The 15349-nt window shown below is 44.2% G+C and overlaps 1 long non-coding RNA gene across 2 annotated transcripts in view; it reads left to right on the top strand.

Moving 5' to 3' along the window:
- Positions 1 to 413: 413 nt before the first annotated feature.
- Positions 414 to 15349, top strand: part of LOC144339565 (uncharacterized) — a 110356-nt gene continuing 95420 nt past the window's right edge. For both annotated transcript variants that reach the window (XR_013414733.1, XR_013414732.1), the window contains exons 1-2: positions 414 to 573; positions 5498 to 7629. This is a non-coding gene — a long non-coding RNA (uncharacterized LOC144339565). The remainder of the gene's footprint in view (positions 574 to 5497; positions 7630 to 15349) is intronic.

Below are 15349 nucleotides of genomic sequence, written 5' to 3'. Positions count from 1 at the left end.
GAATTACTCCTTCTCTATTGCTATTCCCCCCAGTCTTGAGAAACCGGCTCTGTCTAGGTAGCGGGCAAGGTGAACCCACTGGGCAGTTACAGAATTGCCATTATATTGCTTGCAATTTTATATCTTATTACGCAAAATAGCCATAATCTTGTATACAAGGTTAAATGCGAATGTGCTCCTTGCGTGGTCAGATCCCAGCGCAGGAAGGATGCACGCCCTACAAACCGCTAGGCCAAAACGGTCATTCTGGCCTCATCCAGCCTCACGTGAGATCGCAATCTCCTGTCACTCAGGGCCTGAGGGGGCGGGGCCTGAAGCCCCAGACAATCAAGGACGCTGGAGTGGGGGCCCGTCAATCAGGCGCGCCGCCGGAAAGGGAGGGCGGCTTCCGGGATCCGGCTGGCGGGCGCTTTGTCTCGCCTTCGCCACCGTAGGCTCTTCCTGTGAGTCTCCGCTGCTACTTCTTGGCTCTGGGAGGCCCGGTGGCTTCTGCAGCAGCCTCGGCCACCCTGTGACCTGCGGGTGTTGGGACATCCCTAGCTGACGCCGGGACACCCGGGAAGCCGAGGAACGGTGAGTGGACTGCGCCTGGCTTCCCGAGGTGGGGAAGAGGGCTGGGTGAAACCTGCTGGAACCAGCCATGGGCTGCGCAACCTGCGGACCCAGTCTCCGCGGCGCAGCCGGGCCTCAGTCCCCTTCTGTGCAGGGCCGGGCGGTGCGGGCAGCGGGACCCCTGCGTCCTGTCTGTACCTGTGGGCGCCACTTCCGCCGGCCGGAGCCCTCTCCGGAACCCCGCGCCTCCCCCACCCAGGTAGTGCGGTGACCACGGGAGGGTGATCCGGGAGATCCCGACTCGGTGTGCGGGATTCCAGCGTGGGAGGAGCTGTGGTTCATGGAGCTTCCAGTCCCACCTTTCTCCCCCTAAAATTAACCTGAGGCTTTGTTAAAACGTTAAAGGGCGTGTTTGAGCAAACGCGATTCATAAACGGGTACCGCAGTCATGGTTTGTGGTTTGGGGTCCACGGGAGGGGCGTAAATGAGAGTCTTTGATAAGGTGAATGAGGAAGCAAACCATACATATATATACACACACATATATATACATATATACACACACACACATATATATATATATTTTTTTTTTTTTCTTCTTTTTTTTTGAGACGGAGTCTCACCCTGTCGCCAGGCTGGAGTGCAATGGTGCAGTCTCAGCTCACTGCAACCTCTGACTCCCGGGTTCAAGCGATTCTCCTGCCTCAGCCTCCCAAGTAGCTGGGCTTATAGGCGCCACCACCACGTCCAGCTAATTTTTGTATGTTTAGTAGAGACAGGGTTTCGCCATGTTGGCTAGGTTGGTTTCGAACTCCTGACCTTAATTGATCACCCTCCTCGGCCTCCTAAAGCGCCGGGATTACAGGCGTGAGGCACCTTGGCCAAAATATTTTTCTGTTTCCAAACATTTTACATGAGAGGAAAGCAGAGAATAAATCATCTGACACTCTACTGTAAAAAAAATCTTTGTACCTCTCTTCTTTTCATCTTTCCTAAGTGTACATATTACCAAGATGTCTTTAGGTTGAGGTCCCCCCGTGAAAACTTGACAGGGTGTTGTGTCCTCAGCCACTCTCCTGTCTTCTCCTAGTCCTGGCATTTTAGAACTGTCTGGGGATGACCCAGGATACCCACAGTAGCCATGTCTATTGGAGGGTCTAGTGAGTATCAGCCCCCAGGGTCATCTCATCCCCAAGGACAGCCTGAGGTATGGGGTAGAGTCTCTCAGGGGAGCAGCTGGATGCTCTTGGCCTTAGAGGAATCTCCTGGTATAGTTTCATCTAAAATGGTGACCCCTTAGGGTCATTAAAATTTTAGGACATTAAAATTAATGGACAATACAATGTAATGTCATGAAAGTTAGGTCATTAAAATTATTCCTCCGGCCCGAGTTTTTATTCCTCGAAGACACATTGATGGTTTGCCAATTGGATGCTGATATTGACAGGAAAAGGCAGAAATGATTTCTGCTCTCTAGCTTGTCTCAGACCTGTGAAGAGAGAAAAACCGTCCCAAAGGACAAGGAAAACCCACCCCAGAGAGGATGTGCAAGAACCTGAATATTAAAATGCACTTAAGGCACACAGGAGGACAAAGAGCAGTGCCAGTGCCTCGTAGGTGGTCATTGAGTACTTTACTGAACAGGATGGGTGTCCTAAGGGATAGAATGGCCTGCTGTGACACTTAGAAAGGTCTGCGTTGGAGTCAGTACTGCCTCTCCCTGAGTTTGTTACCTTGAAAAGGCTTGTCCTCTTATTTGAGTTTCAGGTTTTCACTGACTGTAAGATACATTTTGTCAGTACAGCTTGAAAGATAAAAATACTATTTCCAAAGAGGTAGGGTAAAATGATGTATTTCATTTGCTAAAAATTCGTATTTATTTCTTCCCCAGAGTGAGTGTAGTAAGTTTTAAAGTTCTGTTCTTTTTAAGGGTAATTTCAAATGGAATTGTAGGACTTAGCTTTGTAAATGCTACTGGTGAAATAAAAGTGTGTTAGATAAATTGATGATTTATAAAGATTCACCAAAATGTCAGTTCCCCTCTTGTAGCTTGGTGAAGAATTTATGACAGTGGACACATGTGTATCCTCTTATCTGGGTGTCTGAGTGTTGTTTTTTGTTTTTTGGAGATGCTGTCTTGCTTTGTAGCCTGGCTAGAGTGCAGTGGCGCCACCTCTGCTTACTGCAACCTCCGCCTCCCGAGTTCAAGTGATTCTCCTGTGTCAGCCTCCCGAGGAACTGGGATTATAGGCACCCACCACCACACCCAGCTAATTTTCATATTTTTAGTAAACACAGGGTTTTAGGCCTGGCACGGTGGCTTATGCCTGTAATCCCAGTCCTTTGGGAGGCCAAGGTGGTTGTATCACGAGGTCAGGAGTTCCAGAGCAGCCTGGCCAACATGGTGAAACCCTGTCTCTACTAAAAATACGAAAAAATTAGCTGAGCATGGTGGCAGGCACCTGTAATCCCAGCTACTCGGGAGGCTGAGGCAAGAGAATTGCTTGAACCCAGGAGATGGAGGTTGCAGTGAGCCAAGATCTTGCCACTGCACCCCAGCCCAAGGGACAATGCGAGACTCCGTCTCAAAAACAAATAAACAAACAAACAACAAAAAGACGGGATTTTTGCCATGTTGGCCAGACTGGTCTCAACCTTCTAACCTCAGGTGATCCCCTGCCTCAGCCTCCCAAGGTGCTGGGATTACAGGCGTGAGCCACGACGCCTGGCCCACTCTATTTTCCTTTCATCCCCTGAATTTTAATATGTTTGAGTTTGTCTGTTCCTTTATCACTTTTTTCTTACATAAAAAAAATTCTGCCTAATCCTTCATTAAAAAAAAAATCTTCCTGTGACTTCTGAAAGTATTCTGGTTTTATCTTTTGTATTTGAATATATAATAAGATGATTATTGTTCATGGAATAGAGAAGAATGCAATGCATTTTCCCAAGTAGATGCCAGCCTGGTTTGCCTCATATTTTAAAGTGCATGTAATTTCTTTTTCTATTCTATAGTGCCTACTCTATCATTCCTCAACTTTCCATATAGATGCTGGGTCATTAAGACTTTTTTTTTCCTTTGGTCTGCTTGCTCATCTCTTTGCTAACACTGTGCTGTCCTGAATATTTTTGCTTGAAAATCTTAGAAGTATGTTAGACAAGCCATCACTCTTTTTTTAGATGACTAAAAATGATTAGACATTGGTCATTTTTACTGCATATGAAAGAGTAGCTTTTCTTGCCTAAAACCACCTGATTTGGGAATTTATGTGGTTTCATAGGAATAGCATCTGGAAGTGGTGACATTAATGTCATTTTAAAAAGCATGTGTCCTATTTCCTCTTATTCCTTTCTGCCTTGATATTGTGCAATAGAAATTTGAAAAATTGTTGTATTAGTATTGTTAAATATCAATTATTGGTTTTATTTACTACTCAATTAAATTTAATAAGCCTATTCTCTCTTGGTGTAATCACGTGGAATGGGTTCACTTCCACAGTTAACAAGTGACAGCACATGTAAAATATTGTCTACCAGGGAAATTCATTGAACACTTAGTGTTCGGACTGTGTTTTTGTGTCTGGTTCCCTAAGCACCACTGCAGTGACACAAAATAATAGACTTTCAGCAGAAGAAGTTTTGGAAAATATACTGCATAAGCCATTTAGATGCAGTGAGTCATTCTTATTACTTGGGTTGGTGGAATCCCTCTCAAAATGTAAGTTCCTAATACAAAGATTGAACTTTGCGAGCAGGTATTTTTAAGAATAAGTAGTCTCAGGACTGATAATATTAACTCACTTATGCACATCAGGTAGGACTTTAGTATGACAGGTACTCGAAATGTACAAAGTGAAGTTAAAAGGTAACTCCTAGCAGCATATCGTAATCTCACTCCCTGGATTCTCTAATGAGATGGGTGTTTCTACTTTGCTGTTGCCTTTTTGAATAGTTCAATTCTAGCATTAGTACTGCTGTGTGGGAGGGAGTATGTGTGAACAGAGTAAGAGTTGTGACAATCAAGTCATAGAATAAATGCTTGGAAATTTTAGAATCATGTAAACAGCTTATGAATTGAGTATACATTCCCAGTGCTCTCAGTGTCACTCATCCTTCTATCCACATATGTGGAATGTTTTAGGACTCCATGGCTTTTGAGGATGTGGCTGTGAACTTTACCCAGCAGGAATGGGCTTTGCTAGATTCTTCTCAGAAGAATCTCTACAGAGAAGTGATGCAGGAAACCTGCAGGAACCTGGCTTCTGTAGCTAAGAATGACAACACATTTCACTTAATTACAGAAGTATTTCCCTATCATCAGTGCTATTTGTGATTTGGAATGGGGCAAGGGAATGATTTGGTGAATAAATCAGGCATGGGCACTGTGTACAATGAACATGAAATCTAGTAATGTTTCTATAGTTTGAAATAATTCATGATAATTTTGTGCATCTGCATTTTAGGAAAAAACGGAAAGACCAGAATATTGAAGATCACTTCAAAAAACGGGAAAGATAGAAGATAATTTGCACCGAGAAGAGGAAATAAAGTCCTCTGAAGGAATCTTAGCATGTCATGAATTTAAAAACAAACAATCAAAGCAAATAAGAGTCACTTGAAATTCATTTCCTTTTAGAAAAATTTCACCCAAAATGTAACATACATCAGTGTAGCAGTCAGTGTTTGGAAAACAGTTTACTTGAAAATAGTACTACAAAATTGTATATATGAATGTTACTATTTTGGTCATAGCCATGTAGGTGGTAGCTGTGTTTTCAGTAGTAGCCCATTTACTTTCAAATAATTCAGTCATGGCACAAAAACAAAAACAAAACAAAAATGCATTTTCCCTAGTATTGGTAGCAGTGTAAGTCGAAGACCTATGAATGAGTAGAAAGTTATTAAACCAACCAATAGTAATGTGCTTGTCATTTTTTTTTTACAGAAATCATATGGTACAGAGACTGTGTGAAAGCAAAGAAGGTAGTCAGTATGGACAAGCTGTCAGCCACATTCCAAATCTTGATCTGAATGAGAACATTTCTACTGGATTAAAACAATGTGAATGCAGTATTTGTGGAAAAGTCTTTGTACATCATTCCCTCCTTAATAGGCACATCCTAGCTCACTCAGGATACAAACCATATGGAGAGAAGCAATATAAATGTGAACAGTGTGGGAAACTCTTTCTGTTCCAGGTGTTAGAAGACACAGGATAATGCACAGTGGAAATCCAGCTTATAAATGTACGATATGTGGGAAAGCTTTTCATTTTCTCAATTCAGTTGAAAGACATCAGAGAACTCACACAGGAGAAAAACCCTATAAATGTAAACAATGTGGTAAAGCGTTCACTGTTTCCGGTTCTTGTCTATAACATGGACGAACTCACACTGGAGAGAAACCCTACGAATGTAAGGAATGTGGGAAAACACTCAGATTTTCTTGTTTTAAGATGCATGAAAGGACTCACACTGGAGAGAGATGTACCAAATGTGATAAAGCCTTCAGCTGTTCCACTTCCCTTCATGACCATGGAAGCATTCATACTGGAGAGAGACCCTATGAATGTAAACAATGTGGCAAAGCCTTTAGTTGTTTGAGTTCCCTTTGTAACCATAGAAGTACTCATACTGGAGAGAAACCCTATGAATGTAAACAATGTGACCAAGCCTTCAGTCGCCTCAGTCCCCTTCACCTCCACAAAAGAATTCATACTGGAGAAAAACCCTATGAATGTAAGAGATGCGGTAAAGCCTACACTCGTTCCAGTTACCTTATGTGCCACTAAAGAAGTCATGATATAGAGGTTGGGTGTAGTGACTCAGCCTATAATCCCAGCACTTTGGGAGGCCAAGGTGTGTGTATTGCTTGAGCCCAGGAGTTCATAACCAGCCTGGATTAAAACAATGTGAAACAACCTGGGCATCGTGATGAAACCCTGTCTCTACAAAAAATAAAATAAAGCCGGGCCCGGTGGCTCATGCCAGCTACTCGGGAGGCTGAGGCAGGAGAATGGCATGAACCTGGGAGGCGGAGCTTGCAGTGAGCCGAGATCGCACCACTGCGCTCCAGCTTGGGCGACAGAAGGAGACTGCGTCTCAAAACAAAAACAAAGAAAATAATTAGCTGGGCATGGTGGCACATTTCAGTTGCCTTAGTTCTTTTTCAAGGACATAAAAGGCCACAGGGGCTTGGGGGGAAGCCCTGTGCATGCGGATCACGAGGTCAGGAGATCGAGACCATCCTGGCCAACATGGTGAAACCTCGTCTCTACTAAAAATACAAAAATAGCTGGGTGTGGTAGCATATGCTTGTAATCCCAGCTACTCAGGAGGCTGAGGCAGGAGAATCACTTGAACCCAGGAGGCGGAGGTTGCAGGGAGCTGAGATTGTGCCACTGCACTCCAGCCTGGCGACAGAGTGAGACTCCATCTCAAAAATAAATAAATAAATAAAGCCCCTTGAATGTAAGAAATGTGGTAAAACATTTACTCTTTCCCATTCCCTCATAAACATGAAAGAGCTCACACTGCAGAGAAACCTTAAGAATGTAGGAAATGTGGTCAAGACTTCAGATTTTCCTGAAGATTTGGGAGGGGTCAGAGTGGAGAAAAGGTTTTGAATTTAAATTTATGGTAAGGCCTTCGGTTGTATTAGTTCCATTTGAAGACATCAGCTCATTCCTGAGAAAAACCCTATGAATGTCCAGAATGTTTGAGTGTTTCATTTCTCTCATACCCACTCAAGGACATATGAAAATGCACGCTGTAGCTGGCTGGACCTTGTAAATACAAGAACGTACACAGGATTAAAACTCTAATAGTTTAGAAACTGCAAGAATATTTTCAGTTTTAACATTTACTTGAAAAGCCGTGTGAAAACTCCCACGGGAAAGAAGTTCTATAAGTGAAGCTTTTCTAATTTGGAAAGCCTGATGCAAATTAATTATCGTGCAGTGCTTGAAAAAAATCTATGAAATGTTACACAAGTTACAAGTATATTGTTTTTATCAGTGGCCCATTCTTAAAGAGTCTTGAGTATGCATTTCACCTTATTTTGCGGGGAAACCTTGAGGTGAGAGTTCTGTAAATGTTCTTTAAGCAGTAGTACTTGAATTTCATAGATGATATTTTCTTCAGTTTGTTGGTAGAATATTTGTCTATTCATTTGATAATGTGCTGGATTCATGGTTGAATTTGGATGTTTTTCTAATATGTAGGTAAGTTTAATTTTTTTATTTCATTATTATTTCTTTTTGAGATGGAGCCTCACTCTGTTGCCCAGGCTAGAGTGCAGTGGTTCGATCTCGGCTCACTGCAACCTCCGCCCCCTGGGTTTAAGCGATTCTCCTGCCTTAGCCTTCCGAGTAGCTGGGACTACAGGTGAACGCCACTACATCCAGCTAATTCTTTGTATTTTTAGTAGAGACAGGGTTTCACCATGTTGGCTAGGCTGGTCTTGAACTCCTGACCTCATGATTTGCCCGCCTCGGCCTCCCAAAGTGCTGGGATTACAGGCATGAGCCACTGCGCCCGGTCAGGTAAGTTTCATTTGTATGTATTGTCCTGTGATTAATGGACCAGTGAATAATGATTGTGAATTCTTGGGATTGTCTTACTAGCCTCATTTGGCAAATTTTGATTATCCCTTGTCCATTATACACATCCCACCTATTTTTATTAAATGAAAAACTACTCTTGATGTAAAGATACTTATTTTTTGCTAATAATGAGTTGGTATTAATTCCTAAGTACATACAGTTTACCCAGGAGACGGAGCTTGCAGTGCGCCGAGATCACACCACCGCATTCCAGCAAGGGTGACAGAGCGAGATTCTGTGTCAAAAAAAAAAAAAAAAAAGGAATATCCTCACTTTTTAAATGCTATACCACTCTCTACACTCAAGTTAATCCCTGTTTGGGCCTGTGAGAGCTTACACCATCCTCCTGTATGTAATTAATAACTGATATCTGGCTTATCTGTTTAGTAATAGATGTTATATGTTTAATGGTGCCAGTAAACGTAGGGTGCTAATTCCTTCCTCACCAGTGGGGTGCATGAGACGCTATTGAAACAATTGGCAACACGAATGGAATGGACCAGCCCTCATGCAGGACACCAGCTCAACTTGACCTACCTGCTGTGGGCTGACTGTTACATAACACATCAGCAGTCACCTAGGTCAGAACCGTGAGCTGACGATGGGCGTTCCCTTTGGTCTGCACAGTGTTTTGTGGTCTTCAGGTGTTGTCATCTTCTTCCACACTAAAATGCTCTCATCTCCTAGACATCAACGTTTAACTGCACCCCAGCATGACCTTTGGCCTGTGCTTACCAGGCAGTTTTGAGGCCCTGGCTTATGAATGCACAAAAGCACAGCACGTAAGCCAACACATAAGTCCTAATTAGCAAGAATCAGCCTGTATGTCTGTAGTCCCTGCATCTGCTCTGGTCACCATCTCTGTGTGCTTAGGGCAGCCATGTGAACATTATTAATTATTTTACACTCCAAGACAATAGTTATTATGTAAGCAGAAGTAGTGGCCTTGTTTGTTTCTTGTGCTGCTGCTCCCCTTGCTGCTGTACCATACACCCTCCTGATGAGGTGTACATCTATGGTGCCTCATGGTTCAGGCACTGCTGAGTAAAGAAAATGGGAAGAAATAGTTTGATATTAGCCCCTACCGAAGCATATGAAGAAGCGTCTCAGCTGCTTTCATTGAAAAATTCCTGACCAGTGTGTGGGCTTTTCTTATCACTGCTGCTTATCAGCATGTCAAAAGTCTCATCTTCGGACTGCAAGTCTTGACGGCCTTAGTTATAGTGGCCTTACTGCATGTGGAGCTAACCCCAGGAAGATGGAGTGACACTCTCTGGAGGATTAGGTGGTCTCCTCCAATGTGGGTTGATGGGCTTCTGAACTCTTTCCTTTAACCATGCAGAGAGTCTACACTGCCAGTGATCATGTGCCACAACTCTATAGATGTAGAAATTCAAAATATTCTGAAATAGTTTCCATTGAAAGGAAATAGAAAAGCGGTCTGGTGCCACGCTCCGGTTAAGAGAACTAGTAGATGGCTCACAAGAACACTCTGTCGCTACTGTCTGTGCCTCTGTCACCGCAAATATCCTGATCCTTCAGTTTTAAGGGTGCAGGGCCATTTTCTTCCCTTTCTTACTGGTAGTTCTCAAGATAACTGTATGGTATGCTGGGAAGGCAATATCCTGATAATCAAGTGACATTGGTCAGAACAGCCCAGCCTCTGTTATAGGCCCTGCTCGAAACGGAATTGCCTTTAACCCTTGTGTCCAGCAAACCACATCCTGGGAGAAAACCCAATGTGGGCTTATTTCTGGGGTCCTTCAGTTGTAGTGCAAGTGAAGCATTTATAGTCAAAACTCCATCCATCTGCTCTGGGTAGCCTTCCTGATCTTGTGGTAGTGGTTCATATTGAATCCTAGACTTCTGTTGTCTTTTGTTTGCTATTTGTAAGTAATCAATTCACTTCATGGAATTTATCTATGAATGTATTTGGCCTCATTGTACTCAGAAAAGTTGGTAGCCATTGCACAGTGAACCCGCTTCATAATTGGTGAAAACACCTATGGCCCCCCTGTGCCACAGCAAGGAGGTTCATTCAGCCAAACATAAACTTCACGTTTATAAAACCCTATAGCACAATTATTACCATGTGGGAGGCCTTTAACAATGGTGATGCTGATTTGAAAAACTCTGAAGGAAGAAATTTACCCAAATGGGTTGGGTACATGGGAGTTCCTCCTAATTCCAAGAAACCCTTACTCCCCTCCACCTAAAAAGAGTGGAGAGGCCGGGTGCGGTGGCTCAGGCCTGTAATCCGAGCACTTTGGGAGGCCGAGGTGGGCAGATCACAAGGTCAGGGGTTCAAGACCAGCCTGACTAACATGGGGAAGGGCCATCTCTACTAAAAATACAAAAATTAGCTGGGCATGGTGGCAGGCACCTGTAATCCCAGCTACTCGGGAGGCTGAGGCAGGAGAATCGCTTGAACCTGGGAGGCGGAGGTTACAGTGAGTCGAGACAATGCCACTGCACTCCAGCCTAGGTGACAGGGCAAGACTTCGTCTCAGGGGGGGGAAAAAAAGTGGATAAGAACTGAAACAGGTTAAAAATTTCAACTAATTGGAAATGCAAGTTTACAAAAATAATATTTAAAATAAAAGGTTAAATGAGTGCTCATTGAATTTTATGCCTCCACAAAATAGGTTGTGAGTTAACTTCCACATTTATTGAAAGCCACCAAAGTTGGGAAGCCTCCGTGCCTGAAATTCACAGGTGGCTCAAATAAGAATTATACCTCGGGATACCCCAAAGTTTAAATATGGTATCCCCTATGATATTATGAGGAATTACTGTACATAAATCAGGTTGTCTTCCTTTAACTCTGAAAATCATATTATCTTGCCTAAATTCTCCATAACGCATTACTCCGCAGTATCCTATAATGGACATGGCTTTTCTGACCAATGAGCCCTAAAATTAAGTGTGTGAGACTCACCTATGTTCTTATCAAAATGGAAATCCCTGAATCCCACCAGTTAGAATAACATGACAGAATGTCAGATTTATGGAATATATAAGTTTTCTGTAAGGTTATTAGGTATTGATTCCATTTTATTAATAGATATCAATATATATAGATTACCTGTTTCTCCTGTGTTTTAGTATTAATAGATTGTGTCTTTTAATTCATCCAGTTGGTCTAAGTTACCAAGTTTGTGGGTTATGGAGATTGTAATATTCTTTATGATTTTATCATCCATGGGCTCTCTAATATAAAGGCTTCTTTTAATTCTTAAAGTATTAGGTTGGTGCAAAAGTAATTATGGTTTTGGACCATGAATTTTAAATTTGTATAACTAGGCTGCAACACATCTTTATTAATCAAAATAGAACCCATTACAATGGGCTGGGCACAGTGGCTCACGCCTGTAATCCCAGCACTTTGGGAGGCTGAGGCAGGCGGATCAGGAGGTCAGGAGTTTGAGACCAGCCTGACCAACATGGTGAAATCCCGTCTCTACTAAAAAGACAAAAAGTAGCCGGGAGTGGTGGCATGTGTCTGTAATCCCAGCTACTCAAGAGGCTGAGGCAGGAGAATCTCTTGAACCCAGGAGGCAGAGGTTGCGGTGAGCCAAGATAGCACCTTTGCACTCTGGTCTGGGTGACAGAGTGAGACTCTGTGGAAAAAAAAAAAAAAAGGAAAAAGAAAAGAAACCATTACAATGAATACATTTTTGCCAATGAGAAATAAACTTGTTTATTCTGTGCTTTCAGGGTTGGATGAACTCTTGAAAAGCATTTTCTGCATCCTGCTGGTTGTGTACTTGTTTTCCCTGCAAAAAGTTGTCAAGATGCTTAAAGAAGTGGTAGTTGGTTGGCGGTAGTGGGAGTAGTATCATCATCTCTTCCTTTAGATGACAGGAACAATATCACAGGGTGGGTGTACACCCTGTGTGTTTTTGGAAGCAATGTCATTCTCTCTTCTTTTAGGTTTTAGGATTCATATCACAGGCGGGGCATACACCCCTTGTTATATTGGATGGAATCTCATTTTCTTTCAACCTGTATCTTTAGAACAATATCCCATGGCAGCTGTCCATCCCTTCAATATTGGTACTAACACCATCTTCTCCTTTCCTGGATATAAGAAACAGTATCACAGGAGGGGTGTACACCCCTTGCAATACTGGTAGTAATATCACCTCTCCCCTGTGGTTATTAAGGACAAAATCCCAAGGTGGCTGTATGGTTCCTACTTTATTGGGAGTAGTATCATCCACTCACCCTCTGAATAAGAGGAACCATATCACTGAAGAAGTGTCCACCCACTTCGATATTGTCAGCCATGTCATCTTCTTCCCGCCTGGATATTAGGAACGATATCCTAGGGTTGGGGGCTGTGTACACCCACTGCGATATCGAAAGTAAAATCAGCCTCTTTCCCGCTGGATATTAGGAACTCTATCACAGGTGTGTGTGCACCTTCTCGTATATTGGGAGTACTATGAGCCTCCACCCCTCTGCATATTAGGAACAATATACAGGGGGCAGGGTGGTTACAGCCCCTGTGATATTGAGAGCAATAGTCTTCTCTTTCCCCTGTACATTAGGGTCTACATCACAGGGGTCTGTACACCTTCTGTGATATTAGGATTAATGTTGTCCTCTCCCCTACTGAATGTCAAAAACAGTATCACAGAAGGGTGTACACCCCCTGCGATATGGCCAGTAATATCATCGTCTCTACCTTTGGATACTAGGAACAACATCACAGAGGGTGTGTACACTCCCCTGTGATATAGGGCATAATGTTATCCTCTCTTCCCCTGGATATTAGGACCGATATCCCTGGTGGTGGGAGGTGGAGTACATTAAGAACAATATCACTGGGTGGGTGTACACCCCCTGCGATACTGGGTGTAGTATCATCCTCGCTTCCCTAGGATATTAAGAACAATATCACAGGAGGGGTGTACCGCCACAGCCCCTGCGTTATTGGGAGCAATAGCATCTTCTCCCCCTCTCAATATAAGGAACAATATCCCAGGGTGGGTGTACATGCCCTGCGATATTGGGAGTAATGTCTTCGTCTTCCAACGTGGATATTGGGTGTAGTGTCACAGGGGGGTGTACGCCTTCTTCGATATTGGGAGCAATATCACCCTCTCCCCTCAGGATTGTAGGCAAAATATCAAAGGAGTTTTACAACACATGCGATATGAGCAGTAATGTCATCCTCTCCCCACCTAGACGTTAGGAACTGTATCACAGGCTACTGTACACTTCTTGCGATATTGGGAGTCATATCATCCTCTCCCATCATGGATATTAAGAACAATATTACAAAGGAGGTGTACACCCCCTGCCATATTGAGAGAAATATGTTGCTCTCCCTTTCGGGATATTAGGAACAATATCGCAGGAGGTGTGTATAACCACTGCGATATTGGGAGTAATATCATCCTCTCTCCCTGAATATAAGAAACAATATCACAGGAGGATGTACACACCCTGTGATATTGGGAGTCACATCATTTTCTCTCCCTCTGGATATTCGGAACAATATCACAGTGGATATGTACACCCCCTGCGATATTGCCACGAGTATCATTGTCTCCCTCCCAGGATATAGGGAACAATATCACAAGGGGGTGTGCATCCCCTGCAATACTGGGAGTAATATCTTCCTCTCCCCCGCTGGCTATTAGGAGCAATGTCACAGAAGGGGTGTACACTCCCTGCTCTATTGGGAGTGATATCTTCCTCTACTTCCCTGGATATTAGGAACAATGTCACTAGGGAGTGTACACCTCCTGCAATATTGAGACTAATATCATCCTCTCGCCCCCTGGATGTTAGGAACCATATTGCAGGGGTGGTGTACATCCCCTGCGAAATCGGAAGAAATATCATCCTCTCTACCTTTGGAACACTTTTTAACATAGCTTCGTATGTGGGGAGGACTCGAGTGATTAATCGAATGTTTCATCAGGTGCGGTTCTTCTGTTTCCCAGTTTTGACACAACATTTGGTGAAATTTCCAGGGACTCCTGTGGTCAGCTTCACGGTTTCACTGTGTCACTTTCTAATGCAGTATTCTTTGGGAGTCTTTCAAATTAAGTGCCATCATTTAAAAATAAGTTTTATAATATGCAGTTTCAGGTGAATTCTTTACCTTCGTGTCTCAGGCAGTAGCTACCTACCTGTGAGTTGTCAGAAAGGTTCACGCAGTTTTCCAGGGCGGCCTTTGCATTTACTGGAACTATTAAGAGCTCATTCCTGCTTCGGCCGTGATTGACACGCAGTGCACGTGAGGCCGTGTGTGGCTTAGTGTCTTCTGCAGGCTTAGAGGTCACTTTCTGTTCTTCCCCAAGCCTGCTCTGCTGTGCCGAGTGTTCACTGCGGGCGACGGTCACACTGTCTGGCACATGCCACCGATGCCACAGGGCAGGCTCCATGTATTGGAGCCTGCAGAATGGCAGAGTCCGGCCTCCTCGCCGCCCTTCAGGGGGAGCAAAAAGCGCAAGCCTGTTATCAGAGCTGTGCTAGCCCAGAAAGCCTCCGAACAGGTTTAATTTAGGAATCAGCTCCTACCAACTGCCCATGTTTAGGATGTGTTTGAGTTTTTGTGATTTTTCCTGCACTGAAGCTACTGGGCTGGCTCTGAGTCACTGTCATGGGACTTCAGGTTGCCCCGACGGGAAACGGAGGGGGAGGAGGGCCGCACAGAGGCTTGCGGCCGTGATAATGAAGGGTTTGTTGCCTCTTGGGACAGCGAGTTCAAACTCTTTGTAATTGTCAGCGTAAATAGTGACCCGCTGAGGACATGGCTGTAATTCAGGGTGGCATGGTGGATTGTCATCCTTGATATCAGGTACCTGCCTCTAAAATGACGGTACCCGTAGTGCGGCTCCAGGAGGGCAGCTCCTGCCAAACACACGTGCTCCTGGGCCCGCGCCTGAAGCCACGGTCATGCTGCCAGCCAGGCCTGCAGCTGTGGGTGCAGCGGGGTCTTCATGGCACTGAGCGCCTCCCTCGTTTGCTTGTGGGGCCCAGCCCTCCGTCCCTCCCTGTCCCCAGTGCGGCTTCTCCCAGCCCCGTGCACACCTCCGTCTTCACAGCTTCCCTAGTTTTCTCGTGGGCGGCCCAGGTGGGCGCCTGGGCAGGGATCGTGTGTTAGTCGAGTTCTTTCCAGCCTTCCCTGGCTAGTGGCTCAACAGGTCCCTTCAGATGAGTCAGCCAGCTGTGTGG

The sequence above is a fragment of the Macaca mulatta genome, chromosome 3 (genome assembly GCF_049350105.2).
Source record: "Macaca mulatta isolate MMU2019108-1 chromosome 3, T2T-MMU8v2.0, whole genome shotgun sequence".
Lineage (NCBI taxonomy): Eukaryota > Metazoa > Chordata > Mammalia > Primates > Cercopithecidae > Macaca > Macaca mulatta.
This window is presented reverse-complemented; position numbering and strand designations above follow the sequence as displayed.